Source organism: Stegodyphus dumicola, chromosome 6, assembly GCF_044657685.1.
Source record: "Stegodyphus dumicola isolate Sdum_Otavi_A_Nest chromosome 6, ASM4465768v1".
Classification (NCBI taxonomy): domain Eukaryota; kingdom Metazoa; phylum Arthropoda; class Arachnida; order Araneae; family Eresidae; genus Stegodyphus; species Stegodyphus dumicola.
In genome coordinates this window covers 112670302-112692673 of record NC_140773.1, presented here as the reverse complement: position 1 = coordinate 112692673, position 22372 = coordinate 112670302, and positions in this window count along the sequence as shown.

Below are 22372 nucleotides of genomic sequence, written 5' to 3'. Positions count from 1 at the left end.
GCGCCCGAACTGAAAACTGTTGGTGAATGATTATTCTCCACCACCAGGATTTGGCGACTGTGTCCCACTAATCTCCAGTCGCCCTTTAAAGGGGCAGTATAAAAGGTTCCCGCCTTCTTAGCATGCCTTTGTAGGGTAATGGTCAGCACACTCGGCACGCATTCGAGAAGTCCGAAAATCAAGTCCCGGGGAGGGAATTGCACATTTTTCATTCCTGCTTTGAAATACCCTAATGTCTCTACAAGCTTTTTTAAAATGGGAAGAATATGGATGCATAGCAAATAGAATTGTGAAGGACAATAATCAGTGACTTAATATCATTGCAACTTAATAATTTTGTTATGGCAAGTTGAAATATTTTTGAGCTTAAAATAATGGTAGCATGCATACATCGTAAATCATGGTCTTTGGACTCTATCAGCGATAGTGACCAAAAAAACTTAATTGCAAAATGGGAAACAGACTCAGAAATATGTAGAATGACGTATCAAAGAAAATAATAATTGACAACACAGAGTGAGGATATAATTGACAACAGAGTGACAGATTTACCAAACTATGAGAGATTTCATATCTTTTCCTCTCTCTTCCTGTGTAATTTTCACTCTTATTTAATGTGGGTTACATGAAGTCGATTACATGAAGTTTTAAAGTTTACCACTGGCAGGCTTTCCACTGATTTGATTGAGTCTAGGATTGTTTTCAATGATACAGAAAAAAAATCTCTTTGCTAGCTGAATGGTATTGTTCTATCTATCGTAACGAGTGACATTTCTCAGTGTAATGTGTCCCCAACAGATGTCAGATAGTGACAACTATAACCAGTATGAGTACTGCAGCTCCATACGGGATACAGAAAGGTATGAAATTGAACACACATGCTAATTATAAAACCATATGGAATCCATTCTATAATAAGGTAGTTAATAATACCTTATAAGGTATTTCTCCTACCTTCTTTACGTGCCTTCGTGGTGTAGTTGTTCTGCACGCTGGGCCGGTACTCCTGAGGTCCGTGGTTTGATTCCCGCGAAGGCGTTTGCTCGTTTTTCATCTTCCTGCTTTCCAATTAACCTAATGTCGCTACAGTGGCGCGCGAACAGGGACAGGATTTGGCGATTGGGTTCCCTAAAAGCCCAAGTCGCCCTTTAAAAGGGGAGTAAAAAGGTATTTCTCCCGCTTTCCTAGCGTGCCTTCGTGATATAGTGGTCAGCACACTGAGCCGGTATTTCAGAGGTCCGAGGTTCGATTCCTGGCGAAGGCGTTGCTAATTTTCCAATCTCTCTTGCTTCTAAAAAATACCTAATGTCTCTACAGTGGCGCCCGAACTAAAAGCGTGCTGGATGAGGATTCTCCACACCCAGGATTTGGTGATTGGGTTCCCTAAAAAGCCCAGTCGCTCTTTAAAAAGGGGAGTATATAAGGTATTTCTCCCGCCTTCTTGAAGTGCCTTCGTGGTTAGTGGTTTTGCACGCTGGGCTGGTTTTCCAGAGGTCCGTGGTTCGATTCCCGGCGAAGGCGTTTGCTCATTTTTAATCTTGCCTGCTTTCCAATTAACATAATGTCTCTACAGCCTTACAAAAGGAATGGATGGATCCATTTAAATCAATGAATAAGTGAATCAATTACAAAAGTTTATTATTGTATTTTTATTAGTATCAATTTGATTGGAATAAAATATGTTCAACAACATCGTGGCTTCTTTTGCTGTCTTTGTAAAATCTCAGTTTGGGCAAGTTAATGATGCATTCCTGTCAGAGCTAAACCAATTAACAGATTGCTATCCAGATTTCTGTACAATACTGAGTCAAGTTGATTTTTTAACTTTGGTCAGCCCGTTTATGAGCCTTGTTGCCTATCGGAAATGTGAGAAATACTGTTAACTGTCAGATGATATACTACGTTTCTACGTTTTCTGTTGATGATATACTACGTTTCAAGAGCATCTCGCAAATTCGTCGCAAATCTGCATGAAGCATAACTGCTCATTACTCAGTCGGATTCCTTTTCTTGCAGTCTCATTTTTTAGCATCTTATAATCTTCTAATTTTCCCATGGTTTCTTTAATTTACCTTTTATTAAGAGGCATTTGAACACTGGAAGCATATCTGCTATTATGACTTATTTGATTTGTCTACAGGTACAATTCCAGAGGATGAGAGCTCATTACATAGCTTACGTGTTTAAAACTGAAGAGAAATATTCAAATACCAATAGCATTGAACGCAGTTTCATGAACGTTGATTGCCATTTTTAAGTTCAATGTTTTTTCCCCACAAATATGATATTCATTTACTATTTACTCCAAGTCAATGATCTAATCTCTTCTTCAGTGAATCTTAAGAGAAAATTGAATTAATTCATCTTTACATGTATATATAACTGATCTATTCCTTTGAAACGTTCCCACTAAACAAATGGTTCACATTTAATCGGTCATCTACAGTACGTCAACGATTATAATTAATTATTGTGCTTCTGAGAAGTAATCTCTTGAGAAATTTTAGACTGTCAGTGCACATGCAGAAAATGGGATGTCCTCAATAAATTTCCTCAAACTTTGAAATATTACATCCTCCGAATCATTTCACATCATTCATCATGAGGAAACATTTGAAGTGGCTAACATTTTGAGCTTTGAAAATCTCTTTTAAGTGTCTCCGAGACTTATAGCGTAGGTTTTACCCACTGACAAGTGGAGTTGAGATAAATCTCTACTTCTCCACGCTGTTACATCGAAATACTCTTCCACATCATTTATCGTTTGCTGCGGTTTTATTGGCGGAGATCCGACTGAGGCTTTTTTAAAGCCAACTGCTCAACACGTTCGTGGGAAAATAAAATGAACCACAAAAAGAAGTGTATATCCTTTAAAACCAGAAGGATGAAACATTTGAGGTAACTTGACAACATTTTTTTTCTTTTCCTATCTTTCCTTCTTTTTTATTTTTGCCTGGGGGAAACTTTTTCGTATGGTTAGAAAATAGACTTAAAAAAGAAATATTTTTCAAGAACAATAAATCCGTGAAAATCTACGGCTTTGTGGAGAGTGAAGATTGGGATATGATATTTCACGGGTTTTAAAGAAATACTGCTGTTTATGTTATCCTCAAATTTTGGAGAAACGGATATTGCTGGAGAGTCTCTCTCTCTCTCTCTTTGTTTCTTTCTTGGCGGCCAGTTTTTGAGCAGAGTTCCCAACGTTTGAGCTTTGTAAAGCTTATATTTTGAAATTTCTACCACTTAGATTTTTCAGTTCTAAAATTTCTTTCAAATAAGAATAGTTTTAACCAAACACAGCATGAGGAGTTTAATACGTAAAATTGTAAAATGAACTTTTCTGCCTATAAATTTTTTTGAAGTCGTTTACTGAATGTGTTATTGAGATTTATTTTGCGCTTTATGTTAAATCCCTTATAATTAATTATTAAAGCATGTATTTAATTTTAAATCATAACATAAAATGATTGATAATACATAGAAATTTGCATGTGAACGATTACATACGATTATTGAATTAATAAACATACTGGTGTATCTCTGCTTTTGAGGAATTGAATAACAAATAAGAGTTTAGAAACTTTGCTTTTCATAGCTTGATTAAAGCACAGAAATGTGCATATAATACATGTCACAAATACATAGCGAATCTGTATGAAAGGATATGTTAAAATTCAAGTCTCATGTATCTCATTCAATAGACGCAATAGAAAGTTATATTCAATAGATCATTTTTAAAAATAATAAAAAAATTTATCAACACATTTTTACTTGGGATCAGAGAATTTATCTGCAAACTCAGAAACCCATGAAATAAAATATTTTTATTCGGGTTTCGAGCTTTTCTCGAACTTGTGTCAACTTTCTGCCCTTGATTTTTAAACTTGCAATAATGTCACCGATTTTTTCAGCCAAACCTCAAAATTAAATAATTTTAACTTCCCTCGAGCACTTAAGTTACTTCTATTTTTTAACAATTCTAATCTCTTCTTTATTATTTACGCTTCTCAAATATAACAAAAAATTTTATGGGCTGTTTTTATGTATTTCACACATAAATGAAAAACGCCGAAAAAGGTATGTTTATGATTTTCTTCTATAAATATTTTTAAAAATGATATATATTACATAGCAGTATTTGGAAGTATTACAATTTTCATGTACAAAATTTATTTTCGATATATATTCGAATTAAAGCTTTTCTAATTCAAAAGATAATACTATAATCTGTCACTGAAAACTTTTGAAATTATTCCTTTTACAAAATAGCATTTGAAAGTATTAGATATGTGCACCTGACGGCGAAATTGTTTACATTTTTAAAATATTCTTTTTGTTAATCTCTTATTACATCCGCACCATTTCCTATTGTTTCTTAACCTATTTGCTTTTTAAAACCAAAACTTTTTCTCATGAATAACATTTGTAAATCTTGCACAACTTTTAACGTGGTGAAATTATTTTTTAGTAAATTGTTCCCAATAATCAGTTTATCAAATTTATTTTAACTAACACATTATTTTTATGTTCATTCTTTTCTGAAACTTTTGTTTCTTCCGCCGACCCTTGGCAGATTGAGCTTAATAATGAGTAGACTTGTAAGTTAGAGAGTATTCTGTCAACTATCCAGTGTCTTGTTCTTTCGAAAAAAGGATACCACCTTCCCCGCGGACTATTAGATTTATTGAATTATATTTGTATCTTCCAGTCTGTATATTTTAATTCTCAATATTGGAGATAAGATAATGGGTAAAATTTATAGTTTACTTATTAGGTGAAATTTTGCTCGTGGTTTACTGTGTGGTTTACTGTTTCAAATGCCCGAGTTCCTGTTAAATATCTACGTTTCTGAAAAGTAGATGTAAATTTTATAAATTAATTATAAGGTGAAATCTTTCTTGTGGTTTACTGCTTTAAATGTCCGAATTCCTATTACGTATCTATGTTTCTGAAACATAGATATAAATTTTATAGTTTACTTATTAAGTGAAATTTTGCTTGAGGTTTATTGCTTTAAATATCTGAGTTCCTGTTAAATATCTGCGTTTCTGAAACCAATCAAACAGCGGTGGTAAGCAGTTGTTTATTTTAAACAAATAATTGTGCAAGAAAGCATAGTTTTAAGAAATTTTTGTTAAAATTTTACTTTTTGTCTATGTTACTCAAATTAGTTAGATTTTCTTATTAATTGGGAGCACAAGAAAGAAGTCAAAAAAGAAGAAAAAGTTAAAGAAGTGAACTTAGGCAGAAATTTAACGTGCAATTTTATAAATTATAATTCAACATGTTCACAAATAAAAGTGAGAAAACTCTTAGATATGTCTTCATCAATTAACAGGAACTGTTTCTTCTGACTGAAAATTTCATTCTGTTAATAAACTTGAATGAAATTTTCCAGAAAGTTTATACGAATCATGTAATGATTCGGCTGAGTTAACTTGTAATAATGTACACTTAATTGAATAATGTTCACTTAGTATTTTGTAAACTTTGTATTTTAAATTTGATTAGACTTTAACTAACTGACAAGAAAAAAATAATTAACCATAGAGAAGTGGAAGTAGAAAGCAGAGAAATACGTCAAACCTTCTATTCTAAGTGTTTTTCTAATTACTTAAAAAAATTTTATTATTTACAGACTAAGATTCTTTTGTCAGAATTATGTGCTTTAATCTTCTGCGTCAATCTAGTCTTGTCAAGAACGATAAATCCTATTTGTTTGGTACATATGAAAATACTAAGAACATTTTAAATTATTGCAGTCATGTATAAATGTCGGGAAGTTTTACAACAAATATTGTATCCAGTCTGATTTTTAAGGCCATTTTATGGGTTTGGAGATTATACCTTAGCATTATATAACTATAAGCATTTTCTTAGTGTATTTAAATGAAGATTATTTTTTTTCTGACGTCAGAGATTCAGAAAAATTCACTATCTCTTACAACAACAAGTGTGTAAGAAATTTTTAAAAAGGAGTAAATTAATAAAAAGAAGACTTTAAGCATAATGCAAATAATATTCTATAAATGCAAACAGAATTAGTACATAACTTTATATTTGTAGCAAATATTACACAAAAAATGAAGTCATTAAATGTGCTTCACTCAACTGATCAACAAATTAAGTATTATCTGTTAATTATGTACACAGTATGATATTTATTTATCAGTAATAGTTAAACATGAAGGCTCAAATATAGCATTGAATATCCATTAACTAAAATATTACTTTTACGAATAATGGTATTCTAAAGTAATTTTTTCTTAATGTATAGAGAAATGACATCCCACTCATACAGCTTAAAACGGCAAAAATAAAGCAATATGTTTTTTAGTGAATCCTAATGGAGAAACCGAATAACTACGTAGCGATGTGCTTAATACACGTCTTTTATTATGTTCAGCAAAGAACTGATGTTCATAAGATTATCAAATGGGTATACTAATTAGTTAATTGTGAAGCACATTAAAATTAAACTAATTAGATGTATTACGAAAAAGTAAAATAAAGATTTAAACAATAAATAAGTTAAATCTTTTAAATGTTACTGTTTGTTTAGCAATCACAAATTAATTTCAAAAGAAGAATTAAAGATCTATGCATTGTTCAACAGAAATACTCTGAAAATTCTGTTTCCAAGACCGCGCGCAAGGCGGGTTAAAAGATTCTACGTCCTGCCCAATAGCAATATTTGCTAAATGGATTATTAAAAGAGTTCTAGCATAATGCAAACGCAACTATCTAGAACTTTTGGAAATCAAATCACATCTTCACATTTTTTTAAGTGAAATCAAAATGGGTAATACTTTCATTTCCTAAGACTAAAAAAGTTATTAAATTTCCGTCATTTTATCTGAATAAAAAATATTTACTTTCATTTAAGTACGAAATCCAAAGGTATTCCTTCCTTTTTTTTAGCCCAAATAGGCGTTAGCCCAGAAGGGCTATTAGTCTCAAAACGGTATTTTGCGTCGAATCACTTTAAATGTCCGAATCTCTTTTCAAACTGTTGCCACCAAATATTATCGCCCGTTATTATATTTAAAGAAATTAAATGATGAAGAATCTATGTATCCTGTATGTATGTTTCTCGCATTATGAAAATACAAAAGTTTCTAGAATCACAAATTTTTAATAACATAGTCCTTCACCCGAATAAGGGCAACTGCAAGCCCGAATTTCTGTAAATGAAACAAAAATGCCCATTTGAGTGTAATATAAACTCTGAAAGCTTTATTTATTTTTATTTATTTATTTATTTATTTTGTGTGTGTGTAACTGAAGATGCTTATCATGCTTATAACTTTCCAAATGCGTTCCTTCTGGCCATTATTTAAGGCCAACCATTACAAAATAACCCTTCAAGATATAATGTTTCTTACTAGTTTTTGTACGTTATTACGAAGGAAATAAATTTATCAGAAAAAAACTGTGTTTAAAAAATGATCATCATCTATCATATTGAAATAATCAAAAAAAAAAAAACTTATTCTCTGAAGTCTAAGAATGTGAGCTTGTTTATGACGCAAATATAGAAAACAACAAAGAAGTCATACAGATCTTACGGCTCTAATTCGAAGAGGAGACGGTATATATATAAGTCAAAACTTTCATCTCATCCTCAAACAAAATGTATAAAAGAACAAAATTGATACTAAACTAGAAAAAAGAAACAAATCCCTCTCTAAAAGATATAAGTGATGCCGTTTACATCATAACCTTTCATCATAACTTCAGGGTACCAATTCCTTTTCCTCGAAGGCTTGTTGACAATTGTCAAAATGGGGAAAAGAAACTTATATATCAATTCTTTTCATTTTCTGTTATCAGACTCATCTCAGTTTTTAAGTTTTTACTTTAGAAGAACTTGATTCTTCCATAATTCTCATTTTTTCTATCTGTCTATTGATTCCTCGGTGAACTTGCTTTTTTCCTCAACATTTTTTTACGTCCGACCTTACTTTTTGACACGAATAGTTTGTTGCTTTTAAAATGTTATTTTTATTCTTCTCCTCCCCAAGTGACTTTTATTTGTTCTATTTTTCCAATCTATTACTTTTTCCCGTCGTTGAGTACCGTTCCATTATATTTTTGTTCTTCCGTTCAATATAGGTCCCTGGGGTGCCATTGGTTATACACTCTTTAGCTTCTTCCAGAATTTTTTTCACTTTTTTTCACTCTTGTCCCTAGCGTGTTATTGTATTTGTTCTTTATAAAGTTATGAACTTCTTTTCGAAGGTTCTCAGAAGTTCAGTTTCTGTCCGAAGTAGTTTTATTTTTAATTGAGTTTACAGTGGTTGGAAAATTTGAGAATTGTTACAGATGTTGCCTTTTTCTGAGCAAAAAAAGACCTTAAAATGAAAGGATTTAAGACATCTAAAGATATTTTCTCAGTTTACTCTCAAGTTTTAATATACTATCTACGTTATTCGTGAAGCTGTAACTGTAGCTTCAGCAAATTTCCAGAACTTCAGGTTCAAAACCAGGTTCCAGAGATTTAGTTCATTTACTTTGAACAACGACTATGAACATCATTAAAAGGTACTACTGTTTTGAAAAATAGATGTCGCAGTTTTCCGCTACTATGCAGATATAAGAGAAAAGTCGAATTTCCCTAATAGTTTTGCGATCGCTTTTCAACCTGTATAAAGCCATTAAATTTTACTTGAAATATAACTCGTCTTTTGTATGTTTCCCAACATTGACTGTTAATTTTGTCCTCAACTATCATTAACACATTAATTTACGATTAGCCAGCAAAATGTAAATATATGAAACTGTATGAACTTGTTTATGACTATATTATATGTTTTTGCAGATTCTTACATTTACATTTAAAACAATTTTACGTTCTAAGTAAATGTAAATATTTATTAACGTTAAGATACAATAACGTGCCAAAAAATATTAATTTAGAAGTCAAACAACAAAAATCAGCGTTAAATTTTCAAATTTTCACATGACTAGTTTCGATGGTTTTACCGAACCATCATCCTCAGCTGGAAAAGCGCAAATGAACGGGATAAGATATAATGTATCTTAAAGCGCAAATGAACGAGTTCATTTGCGCTTTTGCAGCTGGGGATGATCGGTAAAACCATTGAAACTAGTCCTGTGAAAATTTGAAAATTTAACGCTGATTTTTGTTGTTTGACTTCTAAATTAATTTATTGACGCATTTCAATATCTACTTTTGAGGTTCAATAAAGGCTATTATTATTATTATTATTAGAAATTTGCTTCCATAATTTAGATATATTGTAACATTAGCTATCAAAACTTAGATATGTTATAACTTTTCAGATAATTTTATTGCTGCACTCTTCTACGTAATCTTTTATTATTTTTCTTCTCTTTTTTAACCAACATGGCTTAATTATTTTTATGCAGAATTAGTTAAAATAAAAATACCCCATTACTCGAATATTTTTCTTTAGATCCGTTTTTATTCATTTCTGTTTTAGTTCTAAAATATGGATTCCTGGTTAAAACGGTAATTTTGAAAGGAAAAGGAGAACGTATTTTTTTCAGGTACACGTGCGACTTAAGAAGAAAGTTCCATTCAATACAAAAACCAGGTGTCATCAAAGAGCGAGCGAAAACAGAAATATGATGAGACTTGTTTAAACTATGGCTTTACGTCTACTAGAATTAAAAAGTCGAGGTGTGTCAATACATTTAATAAATACTAGCTAACAGTTCTTTGGATCTTCATAAACTTAGTATATTTAACAAAAAATGAACTATCATTTTTGGCAAACGAAGCAAACTGTTATTAAAAAAATTCAATACAAAGAGACAATTTAAATCCTTGGAAAAAGTTAAACACCAAATAAACAATGTTTCGCGCGCTGCCAATAGTCTTTCTACTCATATAGAGACAAAATTGATTAATCGACTTAAATTTCCCGAAGACAGATATCTCAAGTCTATCTATTTTAATGACATTTGGATTCTATGTATATAATAAGAGCTTCGAAAATTATTTACTGTTTTCCGAATACAAGAAAGAGCAACGGGAGAAAATATAATACCTAACTGCATTAAGATTTATATTTATAAAAACAAATTTGTTTGGAAAAAAGTGTTATCAACGATTGTACAGATAGGATGAACAAGAAACGATAGGCAAGATGAAGGGGCTTGTGGCATACATTTTGGAAGTAGCTACGAATAGAACAAAAGGTCACTGCGCTTTGCATTGAAAGGCACTAATTATCAAAAAAAAAAAAAATATGCATTTAAGAACTATTTTGAACACAAGGGTAAAAATTATCACTTATACAAAATGTCGAACACTCCAATTCAAATTATTTAAATTCTTTCTGATAAAATGTGCAACCAACATACTGCACTTTTATTTCACAGTATCCAAAGGAAAAATATTGTCAAGGATGTTTGATATGTTGTTTGAATCAAAACAATTCCGGAACTCAACATATACATTTCTAATGGGCCTGCGTTGGTGAATCCAGATATGCTTTGAGTGTACGGCGTGAAATGGTCCTGCCAACTTATATACTGTCCTTGTTATCAAGCGGAATCACACAGAACAGTTATAAAGCATGTAAACAAATTTTTGAAGTTCCTTCTACATTCTTCGTAATTCTTATGGATAAATTATTTTCAATTAAATAGTTATAGCTGTTTGTTATTGCTATATTCATTTTGAAACACCCTGTATAACTCCTGAGTTCTTGACTTTGAAAAAGAGCTTTTGGCAGACTTCAACCTCTACTCTCATACTTCTCCTTACTATTTTAAATAATTTATCGAAAAGCCGAATTTGCTTTGGAAATGCTTAGGACATAGCCAAATTATTTAGGCACGTACTACTATATATTCTTCCCTTCAATTTGAATTTAGCGTTTGTTCTGCATTACCATAAGTGAGAGATTGTTTCTGTCATATTCCTGAGTTTTGTGCAATCGTCAGTGCTAATAAATAGTTTTATTTTAAATCTCTTTAGGCTTCTGATCTGTCATCTGACTGACTGCTTTTAACAATATAGTAGCTTGGTAATTTACAATAGCGCAGAGTCGAATATATAAACGAAATATATTGAATTTAAATTTGTGAACGCGTGTTTAAAAATCATTTCTTTCTGCTTAGAAATTTCGGTAAAAAACTATTTTGCTTCCATGTACATATATGTACAACAACTGTAAGTCACCACTGTAAGTCACTGTGTTACAATACTCTAAGTCAATGTGTGTACTATTATGGAACTTTCTAAATAATTAAAAATGAAATTATTTGATAAATGCAGCATTTATGCAAGAAAACACTTACTTCGATTCACTTGTTGAATAAAAATTTGATAAACATAAAATTTCAATCCAAATATAAAAACTCCAGTAGGATAGATAATTACGGATTTTCTTCATTTATGAAACTCTCCTTGTATAGATAAAGAAATAACTGTCTCATAAAAGGTTGTTATGATTTTAGATAATTGGTTTTTTGGATAAACGAAAATACATTGTACTTTTTTCATAAACTTTAGTTGCTCATTATGCATAATGACCTCTTCTAAAGTTGTTATTACTTTCAGCAGCTTAAGTATTTATTAACCTTAAAATTACGCGCTAAAGATTTTTTTATTTAAAAAAAGGGAAGGGAGGATAAAATTTATTTTCGCCTTTCGATGGATCCCTATCAAATTTGAACCCGATCTATTAACATCACGACCGACTGCCCCGTCCCATATTATTTCACAAATCATTTTAACATTTTTTAATGTACCGAAACGCTTATGAGAGTTATTAATGGATTTTTTTCCTTCCGTTTCGTCTTATTACGCATCTCGATTCTTTCATATTAAGAAAGAGATTAGAGAGCATAAAAAATATTTGAAATAATGAAGCCAGTCGCATTTCTTAAAACTCACTTTAGAGAAAAGGGAGTGCATATTAATCCTCTTATATCAATTACGAAAAGACTGTTTTGAAGTGATTTGCTTTTAATGGAGGCTAAAGTGGAGCCAAATGGGTTGAAAAACGGCTAATTAGAGAATTATTAAAAGCGCCAAAATTGCGGTTTAAGCTATCTGCGTAATCAATTGCACGCTATCCTAATGATGATGAGAAAGATTCCTCTCTGAGAACTTTTTTTTCACTATACTATTCCAAATCATCCCTATAATTTCATTTTACGATATCAGATGACTCTGTAAGCTTCTTTAATTTCTGAGATTTTATAAGGAGATTATTGAGATTGTTTTTATTACTCATTGGAGGGAGATAGGTACTTTAATTCGATTATTAAGTCGTGACGAATTATTTCGCGTCAAAGTGGTTCAGAAAGCAAGTCCTGTTTGTAATTTTTTGCTAGCTGAAGATGATTAAATCGAGTCTTTTATTTTTAATAAGAAACCAATACAGAGTAATTATTCAAAAAAATAATTGTTAAATTGCTTTTCTGGAAACACAGAATTATATACATATAGTATGTTTTAAATATCCTGGCAATGTTTCGTGGTCATTATTTAAAATAAAAGAATTGTTGGCTATTCGTCGTGCAGATGGATTAAAGGAGTAAATTGTATTAATTGTAATGAAGCTGTAAGAAAATAAGGCATTTTATGTTAGTGGTTCTCGTCATGCAAGTGGTTAGTCTATCCAGATATAAGTGGAGATCTGTGGTTGGAGCACCGGCGGAGACACGATTGACTATTTCCTTTCTTCTAGAAATGTTATTAATAATTTCTATAAACACATTCTTGCTGACTAGAGGGGAACGGAATATGTACATAATGACATCTCATAATATTAAGTGTACATACAAATGCAGAAAGGGAAACGGTATAACTGTGAAAAATTTAGGCTTCCAGTTTTTATTTTCTTCGATGTGATAAAAACAGAATTCATCAGAATAGATGACGTCATACTATTCATGCTTCCATGTGCCTCAATGAAGGTCGCATTTTAAGCCATGTTTTCGGTGCTGTCAAGGTAATTCAGAAGTTCACAAGGTTAACCCGAAGCAATGGTCGCTTTGCTGACTACTCTGGATTGTTGGAAACGTTGTCACAGTGCACATGTAGGTTGCAGGGTTACAGGTTATGGAGGACGGGGACGCCTGGTGTCTAACATGGGTAAACAGTCGTATGTCCCATGCCCTCCCCTATCTAGCTCCAACAACTCCCTGGAGCTCCAAGAGGCTACGTCGGGAGTTTATTGAGACGACATGAAAAAGGTTGTACATGGCCAAACAAAGGTGCTCGTGTTTTGTTTTACAGATTTGGAAAGACTTTGAACAGAAATGGCAAGGAAACAAAATTGTTGCAAAATTAAAAAAAGGGCAAGAGCAAGAATTAAGACATGCAAAGAAATATACGTAATTAAGGCATGTGTTAAGCTGCTAGGATAATGACCTCAACTGGCATGTGGTGCATAATATGTCGAGTTCTGTGCTAGGAGTTCGTAGTATTACACAAGCGTTTGCACATAAGGCTGTCCACGGTTGCTTAGTTCACATAATTAAAAAATTTTCACCCCTGCAAATAATTCGCTGTTTGCACATAGTTTATATTTGCTTGAGGTCTCTGTTTGCGAACGTGCACTTATAAGCTTGCAGTTCACAAATCGTTGCGAGAATTTTGAGGGAAGAAACAGGAGGCGGCAATTGTAGTACACGAGGATGCACATTTACACACTCTGCAGTTTCGCAGTTTGCGCATTTTGACAGTGGAGTGCAGGTATTGCATCCTGTGATAACTTCATGGAACCTGATTGAAGTCGATGCTCTATGTTTGCTCATGTAGGTCGTGTGGTGGGCTGTTACTGGGAAGCTGGCGAAGGTTTAGTATGGCTAGCACACGTCTTGGCTCATGCAAGTTAATGATGATTTTGAAGATTTGTGTTATTGTTGGCTTAGTCCTGATAATGTAGCACTGGAAGGCCTCAGTTATTGTTGTAGGATGCTTATTATGAGTTAAGGTTGTCAGTGGGCAGTGAAAGATGTAATAATCGGGTGCTCCTTCAGATGTCCATGTTGGAGATATGGTGTCTGAAGTAATATGAAGGGAAGGGGCCTTGTCCAGTGTCTTGTGAGTTGTGGGGCTATGAGATGGGCCGTTTACACTTTTGGAAGGAAGATATAGGTACAGCGACCTGTTTCACTTTTGTTTCATTCATGTTGCCACTCTCTGAGGACTGCTTGATGCAATATTGATTTTAGATGAGACAGTGGAGCTGAGATGTTCTCTGGGTGGGCATCGGTTCCGATGGCAGCTTCCTTTGCCAGGACGTCTGCAGCCTCTGTTCCCGCTGTGCCCTTGTGCGCCTTGACCCAGGTAAGATGAATTCTGTTATATCTGCTGTGGTAAAGTTGACCTTGTATGCCCGTAATTACTTGTGATGTGTGAAGGTGATTCAGGATGCCATTAAGAGATTCGGGATGGCATGACAGACAGTTCACATGCAGGTGACAGGTGAGAGCAGGTCCGGACACCCGGACGGCTTACATAGACTAGTCGGGTATCGTCCGCATCCCGCAACTATCTGAAGCTACACTCCGAAAACAATACAAGGACAAAGCACATGGTCATACAAGGGCAAAATATAGATTTTTCTGCCATGCGAAATTAAACATTTTCCTGGCTACATGGCATGTTAAAACATTGCTACACATACTCGCTACAATATACATTTCATAATATGCATTGCATTGTACTTAAGGCACATTTCCAACTCAATGCTACACTTAATACACTATATATTCTTTGCAACATATTACGCTGAACATTATTCTTGACAATTCAACATAGATTCTGAACAATGTATTTATTTAAATAAGACATAACTGGATTATATAGTACATAACTTCGTCATATAAGATAGATTTAATAACTTGATACAACAGATAAATAAATTAAGAGCTCTTAAATAAAGATTAAAATTGCACATTACAAACAAATTACACATTTTGCACACAAAAATCCTCTTTGTTTACTTTGTGCTGTACTTATAATACACAAAATACAGATTTAAGGACACAGTACAGCCCATATTACTTTTGATTAAATAACATGTTAAAAGTTAACTGTGACATAAATTTTGCTGTTTGCTGTATTCTTAAAACATACCAAAAATAATTTTGTAATTAAACATTCTACTGGTTACATTGCACCTTAACATACTGTTATATATAAAACACTCAATACACTAAAATTTTATGCACATGCAATGTGACGTTGTCACGCTGCATGCACCGCTACTGTTGCGGGTACGCACATCAGTTGTAAATTCTCATAGCATTCACTGGATCTCGGCCAGTATAATAATTAAATACTTTAATACTGTATAATAATTAAAATTCTAAACTAAAATGTAATACTACAATGAAAACAGTTCATCTATACAGAGCAGAAAGTTTCCTATTTTCAGCCGCAAGATTTATTACTGCTGAAATGTTTGCTTACAAGTTGTGTTCTTTGATGGACTTGATGCAATTGAACTGATCTGAGAAGTTCACTGCATGACATTCCAAATCAATGAGCTGGCATTCACATGATTTTCAAATATATGCCATTTAAAGAATAGCAAAGCGTTTGATCACTAATTTTTAAAATTTTAATGCTTTCATAAGCTGAGTTTCGGTAAGAAATAAAATAGCAGTATGCAGTCTTTTTGAGAAAACTGTATTAACTGAGCGGAAGTTACACTCCAGTTAATAGTTTTCTCCTTACATTTGCTCAACGCAAGTTTAGGGTATAAGGTATTTCTCCCACTTCCCTAGCGTGCCTTCGTGGTGTAACGGTAGTACGCTGGTCCGGTATTCCAGAGGTCCGTGGTTCGATTCCCGGCGAAGGTGGTTGCATATTTTTCATCTTTCCTGCTTCCAATTAACCTAATGACTCTACAAGTGGCGCCCGAACTAAAAGGGTAGTGGATGATGATTCTCCGCCCCCAGGATTTGGCGACTAGGTACCCTAAAACCCTAGTCGCCCTTTAAAAAGGTGAGTATATAAGGTATTTCTCCCACTTCCCTAACGTGCCTTCGTGGTGTAACGGTAGCACGCTGGGCCGGTATTCCAGAGGTCCATGGTTCGATTCCCGGCGAAGGCGATTGCATATTTTTCATCTTTTCTGCTTCCAATTAACTTAATGACTCTACAAGGGAGAATAAAATATAACAAATAAATAGAGTAAAAGCTTCCAGGTTTGATCTCTGGACCACGTTTTTTCTTATTTGACAATATTCTGATATAATAATCGGCACATTATTATTTTTAATGCATATTGATGGCATGAATTCTGATTCGAATCTCAATATTTTCATTTCTTTCTGGCTGCTTTTATACTAGTTGTCGACAGGCAGTGAAGAATTTAATATATAAGCTAGTTATTCCTAATAATCCTAAGTCCTTATAATTCCTAAGTAATTTCTTGCTTTTTTTTCTTTTTCATTTCTTTTCCTTGATATTAAAAGATGTCTTTATAAGGTATTTCCCCCTCCTTACAGCATGCCTTAGTGACGTAACCGTAGCAAATTCGGCGCGTATTCGAGGTTCGAGTCTTGGTGAAGGCATTGCTCATATTTCATATCTTCTGCTTTAAAAATAACCTAATGAATCTACTGCTTAACTATTATATCATAATGCATTGTATTTTTAAAATCTAATGCCCGATGCTTGCTCGGAAGCAGATCATCAAGAATGACCAAATCCATCGTTTGTTTAATCGCTCAGACTGCATCACTAGGGGTAGACCGATACTGCAGTCGCGCGAAGAGAATACAAGGAATCGAGGCTTACTCAGAATTTCCTTGCACCCATGATTTTGAACTACTAGTCAACTCCGCTAACTGTTTAGTCATCCAGGGTGACACATGATAATATATAAGATAAACTAGATATATTACATTATGGGAATTGAACAATTTGCGTTTAAATTGCTAGCATATATCTAACTACTATTTTAATAAAGGAATAGTTTTAACAAATTAAAGCAACTTTAGTTTTATGATTATATGTTTTCTTACTTAAAACGCAATCCAAACAGACTTCCACTTACAGGATTTAGAACTGATTATAAAATAAGTTGTTCATTATAATTGTACGTATTGATAGTTTTCAGTGTTTCAGTTGTATTTTTGCTTATTATAAAATATTATTTAGAAATTTATATCTGAAATAAAAATGCATAAAACAAAATCTTTTCTTAGAACTAGCTCATAATAGAAAAATAATAATAATTCATTGACGTTTTTTCTTAAATCTTCAAATAAATTCCACAACTTTGCTCTACAAATTTCCCTCCTTTCGTACTTCTGAAGTATTAAAGAGGTAATGTTATCAGAAGAAAGCATTTCAGTTAAAATCTATTTCCAAATGTGAATACTTATTTCCTATAGAGGATGGGTTAGGTCTTCGCTGCCAGAAAAGAGTAAGATTGTAACAAAAAGAAGGTAACGGACATATCCATAATGCCACATGGTGCAAAGGTTGACAGGGAACATATTGCAATATGGAAATGTCGATGATGATTTGTCACGTCGATTTTTTCGCTTCTGTTGCTGCGGATATGGGCGCACTGAAGTCCCTTTAAGTGTGACGTAAGCAGTGACATCATAATGACGCATACAGGGAGAAAGCAGATGTGTAGGCTATGAAAAGAGTCATTTGCATACTTTATATTTTCCAGTTAATAAAGAAAATTATATCCTTTACCTTTAATAATAATTTAATAACTTTAATAATAATTTAATACCTTTGTAACGTTGCGCGCCTCCAACTTGCACGCAACCAAGAGGTGACTGTGAAAACTGTATAAAACACAGAGTCTTGTGAAGGGTTTAAGTCCCTTTTTATTCAACGTAATAAATTACAATTGCGTGCTCTTGACGCTCACAGACTGTGCCAACTCGGCAGTCAAATAAAAATAATAACCTGAAAAGAAACTAAAGACAAGACTCTAACTACGAGGCTCTCTAAAATAACTAACTCACCGCGTTTTGCAATACCGCTGCTAATTCAGCAGACTTGAAGCTCACTTGAACGATTAACACTACTTCCCGCCAAGCACATAGGCCGAAACGCGGGGTTCTTCAATTTCTCGCTAACTACCTCCGCGCTCGTGAAGTAAGAATATCACACACCGAACTCGTTTCCTTCCTATTTAAATCATAATACTTCCGCTGATAATTTGAATCCTTGCGCGTTCTACTAAAATTTACATATTCTGACATTGGCAGTTCCAGGGGAAAGTAAGGCTTGACAGGAAAGATAGTTTAAACTTAAAATAAATGTTAGTTAAAATAAATATAAACCCTACACCTTTAATAATAATTTAATACCTTTTTTTAATAATTTTACCTTTAACCTTTAATAATAATACCTTTACCTTTAACAATAAATTACCATAAACAATAATTTAATTTATATTTTTAGCATAATTATTCATGTAAGGTATTTCTGTACGTCTATATATATATATATATATATATAATGAATGTTTGTTTCTTTGCCTTTCATACAAATATACGGTTGAATTCCAATTTTTATGAAATTTGCCACACTCGACCTTTAAAACAAGCAGAAGGTCACTGTCTACGTAAGATATTTCGAAAACCAGTTTTACACTCTATACACATATATAACGAACTTTTGATTTAAAACTCAGCGATTTAAAAGCTTTGCATTGCCACTTTGCGAAACGAAAGATATATATGTTTCAAATTTAATCACAAAACTCGGCGATATAAAAAATTGCGTTGCCACTCGGGAAAACGCAATTATACTGATTTGTCCCAAATTTAAGAAACAAACTTGGCTATTTAAGAGAAATGTGTTACCACTGTCCGAATTAAAATACGAAAAAGTGTGTTTTTTTCAACAAAACGTAAAATATTTAATTAACATGCTTGTTGTTGCAGTACACGAATTTTCTGGTGTCCGCCGAAAACATCGCGGAGAAAGCAACGCAGGACGAAAACATCGCGGTACAAAACATCGTGAGAGAAAAGAAAGCAAAGAGAAAACATCGTATTACAAAATGCCGTGGTCGAAAATAAAGTGATTCAAATACTTCACAGTTTAAAAAACATCGTATGACGTATGTTCGTACATCGTACGTAAAAAGTACCTACAAATCATCGTATGACGATAACCTCGCACACATGCGTTTTGAGGTTTTAAAAGTTGTAAATGTATTTTCGCATAATGATCTGGGAGCGCAAGAAGGAAAGAGGGGTTCTTTTACTTCTGTGTTTCATATTTTTGAATGAACTAATAAAATTTTGCTGAAAACGTTAGGAGGAATCCTAAGCATTTAAAAATTGAAAGCGAGTAGGACATTAAGGCAATTATAGAACCTAATGGAATTTTAAATTTACATAATTAATTAACAAAGATCATTAATAAATTAACTTTTTTATAAAGTTTTATTGATAATTTTTTATTTAAAATACAGTCTAGAAATGTTTAGGAAAAGAAAGATAAATAACTGCATGAGGTCACCTCTATAAAAATTGCCTAGTTAATTATCAAATTATGTTCTTTCACATTTGTTAATGTGATATTGTTTTAGGAAAAATTATATTTTGTTTTATTTTCTTTTATTATTAAAGTGTAATTAACATTTTCATGTACAGAGTGAAATCAGTTTTTGGATGTCGATTTGTTAGTTATGACGAAAGTCAGTTACATAATATGTCAGTATGGGATTAGATAAACGCATGTGTGCGATGTTATCGTCATGCAATCATTTATAGGCACTTAAACACACACATTTTTTACAGGCACACACATTTTTTACAACGCACATTTTTTACAACGCACATTTTTTAAGGCACACACATTTTTTACAACTGTATTTTGGACGACGATTTTTTTAAACTTCGAAGTTCCTGAACAGTTTTGTTTTCAACCACGATATTTTAGAACTGCGATGTTTCCTTTTTGTTTTTTTCCAAACTCACGATGTTTTGTACCACGACGTTTTCGCTTTGCGTTGTTTTCTCGATGACGTTTTCGTCCGCAATGCTTTTCGGCTGTAGCCCAGTTTCTTTGATTTTTAAAGTTAATTTGTAGTAGTCGTCACAAAGCGAAATCAATTATGCCAGCAAAAAGAAAATCAGTTGCTTTATCTACACTTCAAGAACAGAGGAGAATGGCATAACGAGCTTCAGAAACAAACGAGAAACGGGAAGCAAGACTGGAAAGCATTCGAGTATGCACTGTTCAAGCGCGTTTGTTTGAAACAGACGAGCAACGGGAAGCAAGACTGTAAAATGTTCGATTACACCCTACTCAAGCCCATTCGACTGAAATAGACGAGCAACGGAAGGAAAGACTAGTATAACATTCGATTAAGCTTTGCTTGATTCAGACGAAGACTGCACTCTGATTTAAATCTCTGTGCATATGCAAATTATCGTCACGATGCAAATTATCGTCACGATGCAAATTACGTCACGATGCATTACGATGCAAATTATCGTCACAGTCTTCATCCAAGAGCGGTCCTTCGAAAGATGGATAAATTATTCATGTATTGCAGAGCCCTCAGATTTAAGAATGAAGCACCAAGAATGTGCTGTGCGGATGAAAAGGTGAAATTATCCGACTTAAATTCACCGCTCGAACCATTATCCTCTTATATCAGGTGAAACAAGCCAACCGGAGCATCCAAAATACGCATAAAGAAATAATTTCATAACAGAATTAATACAAAAGTATTTTCTTTCCTTTGAGTAGCATTGCAATGTATGCCGAGTAACACCTAGTATCTAATAAATATCAAGATATTTCAGTAAAGATATATGATATTACTATGAGATTATTACGATCCCAAAATAATATTTGCTTTCTCCCAAACGATACTTATTTTCTCATTTTTAAAGCTTTTCAAGACCTTTCTTGATTACCCTTAGCTTATATCATTATACGTGGGATATGAACACTAAATATTAAATTCATAACCATTTATTTTAAGAATTAGATTTCTGAAATTATATTATCCTTTTTTTACTTGCTAATTTATTTTGTTTCTAGTACGCTATCAGAATATATACAATACATATTAGTGTTCTTCTAGCTAATTATTGATTAACAAGGGAGCAAGATCCCTAAATGCTTGTAGGTTGTTCTGATTTTAATTTTATGCCACGAATTCAACGTGGTTAAAACCGCTGAATACTGGTAGTTCTACTTGATTTGAATCGAGGGGGAACGGAATTACTTCATGGATATTTTTCAGAGATTTTTCGGTGTGTAAAATAAATATCAGCCAGAATCCTGTTGAAAATTCTTTATGAAGACTTTCCTCTCCTTAAAGAGATAGCTCTCGTGAGCTTTGCTATATCCAGTTAACCTAACCTAAACCGGGTTCTATTTTTCGGTGACTGAACAAGTTTATCGCTTGCAGATTTTGACCCAGTTTCCCTTAAAAATTTCTCCGCGAAGGCATAACCTCAAAAACAGGTAGCCCTTGGATAGATCGCGTAATAAACAAATTGTCTGATTAATTATTTAATTCACACTGAATTAAAATCTAGTGGTAAAAGGCATTATGACTATTGAAACCATAGTTCTGGATGTATAAAACTAAAATTTTTTATGTGAAAATGGATATAAGACTCTCGTAATCATTATTTGTGTTAGAAGAATTACTTCTAAAGACTAATATTTCTTTATTTTACGCAAAATTTTCGTATTGCTGAAAGCCTTACTTCTGATATGTGGGCATCTTTAAGTGCAGAAAAAATGATTTTGTACGGATAACTTAATAGTTACCTATCACAGTATAGCCATTTGAAATGGGAAGTCCTCAAAGCTTTACCGTTTAAAACGTTATTTAGAAAAACACATTTAAATGATCGTATGGAAAAATTTCTAAATCAATTTATCTTCAGTGCTTCGTCTCGGTTAAAATTACTTGGTTATTTCTTAAATTAATTCAAGATCACTCATATGAGTCTTTGAAAACCATTTTTAAAAGTTTTAGAATTCTGAAAATTCATACTTAGAAGATAAATACTATAAAAGGATATTTGTATGTTAGCAATTAGAACCATGATTTCTTTTTTTGAAGATCTTACAGTGTTATGTGTAACTTTAATGGTAAGCAAGAAGCACGCAAGGAAGTGTTTCGGCAAGGACACAAACAGCTAGTTTCAGTCAACGTCAATCGTGTATGTTGATGCTGGACACGACAGCATAAAAAACTTGCGGTAATGTTAAATGACAGCACCGGCCCTAGAAACGTCGCATTTACAGTTCAAATTCCGGTCCAAACGCAACGTAATGATGATGCATTGGCTCAAAGGGAAGCAGGAATTTACTCCAACCGAAGGAAGAAAAAAATAAAAGCATAAAAATCGTCTGTAATCCATCTTACTTCGCCAACCCCCCCTTTCAGTCTGC